Raw genomic sequence first — 3936 nt, 5'->3', positions numbered from 1 at the left:
CACAGTGAAATTTCTCTTAATCCCTCGACTCCCCCTGCCATTCCCTCCTTGGGTCTTATTGTGAACGTTTTCAACTGCATCTTGTTTCGTAATCTATGTTTTGAATCTGTCCATATTGTACAGTCAAACCTCGGTTGTCCAACGTAATCCATTCCGGAAGCCTGTCCGGCTTCTGAAATGTTTGACAACTGAGGTGCGGCTTCCGATTGGCTGCAGGAGCTTCCTGCACTCCACCAGAAACCGTATCGGGCATTCAGCTTCCAAACAACGTTCAAAAACCGGAACACTTACTTCCGGGTTTTCAGCTTTCAGGAGCCGAAATATTCCAAAACAGAGGTGTTTGGGAACCAAGGTTTGGCTCTAATTGTTACAAGTGTTATTAAAATCCTGCTGATATTTTCATCTGCTTACAGTGGTCTCCTAAGTACAGTCATACCTTGGTTTTCAAATGCCTTGGGAATTGAATGTTTTGGCTCCCGAACGATCGAAAACCGGAAGTGAGTGTTCTGGTTTTCTAATGTTCTTTGGAACCCAAATGTTCGATGTGGCTTCCGATTGGCTGCAGGAACCTTGGTTCCTGAATGTTTTGGAAGTTAAACGGACTTCCGGAACGGATTCCGTCCAACTTCCAAGGTACCACTGTATATTATAAATTTTTCCCATTCTTTCTTAAAGTTTTTGTCTTCTTGGTTCCTGAGCTTTCTGGTCAGTTTTGCCATTTCGGCATAGTCCATCCGCTTAGTTTGCCATTCCTCTCTGGTCAGGACTCTAGAAGTGTCTTAAGCAGAACAAAAAAAACCCCTCTGTGCTCTCTTTTCCAGTACTGTTCCTCACGGATCTAGCCCTGTCGTTTTACTCTGCATGAGTGCAAGAGCAAGGTGTGCTTCAAAACCACTAGCAGAAAAGCACTGGGGCCAACAGCTACTTTGCTACGCCTCTCCTTCCTTAATAATAAAAGTATTGCAGATGGGATTGCTCTTTTTTTTGGAAATAATTTTTATTTGAGTTCACAAGTGTAAGATTATAAGAATACCAAATACATTCTCCGTATTTAGAGATTTCTCTGAATCTCTAGACTTCCCACCTTCCCCTCCGTGGGCCCTATTATCAACCTTTCCGACTGCATATTATTTCATCATCCAACAAGTTTTATGTCTCTCCATTTGGTCCATAGTAGTTTCTACATGAAATGGAGGCAGTGAGAGATTTTACTTTCTTGGGCTCCATGATGACTGCAGATGGTGACAGCAGCTACGAAATTAAAAGACGCCTGCTTCTTGGGAGAAAAGCGATGACAAACCTAGACAGCATCATAAAAAGCAGGGACATGACCTTGCCTGTATAGTAAAAGCTATCGTTTTCCCAGTAGTGATGTATGGAAGTGAAAGCTGGACCATAAAGAAGGCTGGTCACCGAAGAATTGATGCTTTTGAATTATGGTGCTGGAGGAGACTCTTGAGAGTCCCATGGACTGCAAGAAGATCAAACCTATCCATTCTGAAGGAAATCAGCCCTGAGTGCTCACTGGAAGGACAGATCGTGAAGCTGAGGCTCCAATACTTTGGCCACCTCGTGTGAAGAGAAGACTCTCTGGAAAAGATCCTGATGTTGGGAAAGATGGAGGGCACAATGAGAAGGGGACGACAGAGGACGAGATGGTTGGACAGTGTTCTCGAAGCTAGCAGCATGAGTTTGACCAAACTGCGGGAGGCAGTGGAAGACAGGAGTGCCTGGCGTGCTCTGGTCCATGGGGTCACAAAGAGTCGGACATGACTAAATGTCTAAACAACAACAGTTTCTACATTATCAGTGTTATTGCAATCCTGCTAATGTTTTCATCTGCTTACACTGGTCTCTCAAGTAAATTGTAATCCCCCCCCCCCCATTCTTTATTAAAGTTTTGGTCTTTGGGTCTTTGCGAGTAGCTGGGATTGTTCAATCGGTAAAGCATGAGACTCTTAATCTCACGGTTGTGGGTTCAACACAAAAGATTCCTGCATTGCAGAGGTTTGGACTAGATGTCCCTTGCAGTCCCTTCCATTGTATTCTGTGATAATAATAAATCAATATAACTTCACTTTATAATCTAAGAGACAGATGAGAGGAAATATTATTAGGAGCACCTCTGTGGTGTAGTGGTTAGATGTCGAGAACCAGCTCGACATCCGAAATAATCAGTCTCACACCAAGATGACTTGAAGAAAAAGCTTTGGCTTCAGCCGTGCAATGTTTATTGTGTGCAGTGAAAATAATTCATCCTCTCTCCTCCAGCACAACGTTTGTTCTGTCTCATACCCAAAAGTAACAATCAAAAGGAATGCAACCTTGCCCTTGCCCGCAAACAAAGAGGGTACTATTCTACGTGAGCCAATCATTTAGTCTAGCATGAGGTGTTCACGTGCTCATCATGCTCTTAGCAATATCTCGTGCTGTAAAATCACTCTGCAATAATAAGAACTCTGCTCATGCTCTTATGTACAAGCAATCATTTTCCCACAGTTAGAATGTTAAGACAAGTATCTGGGAGTTTGGGGTTCAAATCACTGGGTGACCTTGGGGCAGTTACTGCCTCTCACCCTAAAATACCTCAGGATTGTTGTGGGGATTAAATGAGAAGGAAGAGAACTATGTATGTCACAGTGAGCTTCTTGGAGGAAAAGGTGAGTATTTTTCTATTTATAAAGCTAAAATCCTAACCTGAGCATACCTGGAGTAAGTCCCCAATGAATTTACTCACTTCTGAACAGGTCCGGTTAGCATTGCACTGTAAAATAAATTAACACATGTGTATAAAAATCCTAATGACATTTATTTAGAAGTCCTACAGAGACCAACAGGACTTGCTCCCTCGATGGAACGTGTTGAATTTTTCAAATACCAAAAATGAGGGGTATAAAACGTTTTCACGTGACTTGGGAATTCAAAAGATATTTGGGTGCAACTTATGTAATTTATTTTGCTTAGTATGTAAAATCTGTGCAAAATTGCATAGAAGTCATTAAAAATGATTGCAGTTTTTATATTATTATTATTTTAATTTTTTTCTACATTTCAGGTTTATACATTTCACTGATTTTACAATCATTTTAACATTTCAAAACTTGACTCCCCCCCCCCCCACTTTCTGCGGTTCCTTAAATTTATTTTTAATTCCTTCTGCATATTCAAATTAACTTAATTTGCTCATTTTTTAATCTACTTTAAACATATACTCTTATATACTACAGCGGCAAGAATGTCACTAGCCCCAAAATGGAAAGAAGCAGAAGTCCCAGCAAAAGAAGAATGGATACAAAAACTTGTGGAATATGCAGAAATGGCGAAAATTACAGGAAGAATAAGAAATCAAGATAACATTTTTTTAAATAAAATAATGGAAATGATTTGTTTAATATTTACAGATAAATTATAAACCGGTAAGAACATTGGCAGGATTATTGTAATAACCTGCACTTACATAAGAGCATATATTATTATTAAGCACTACCTGACATTTTCAGAAGGTAAAATTAAAATTCTTTGGTTTTCAGAGAACAGTTATGTGCTTTTTAATACGACCTAGGTTTACCAAACTAAATGCTGCGCAATCTGAAAAATAATAGCAGGTTTTAATTTCTCGCATCCAAAAACATATTTTCATCGAATAAAGTTGCAAAAATTAAGTTTTACCCCCCCCCCCAAAAAATAAACCTCACAAAACTTCCTAACACAAACTCACGCCTCTCTCAATAAAATAGACACCTCCCTTTTTGCAACTATGCGCCACCCAGCGTCCAACCAGAAGCCTGTTCCTCTTTCCTTTGTCCCACCTACTACCACCACCCCCGTTCTCTGATTGGAACCTTCCACTCCACATCCGCTTTCGATGGGACCGGAGGAAAAGCGACTCGCTCCAAGGGTTCGTCTGATTGCCTTCTTTTGCGGGGAGAATTGATT

The sequence above is a fragment of the Podarcis liolepis genome (assembly GCF_965112155.1).
Source record: "Podarcis liolepis genome assembly, chromosome: 14".
NCBI classification, from domain to species: Eukaryota; Metazoa; Chordata; class Lepidosauria; order Squamata; family Lacertidae; genus Podarcis; species Podarcis liolepis.
Note: the sequence above shows the minus strand (reverse complement) of the source record.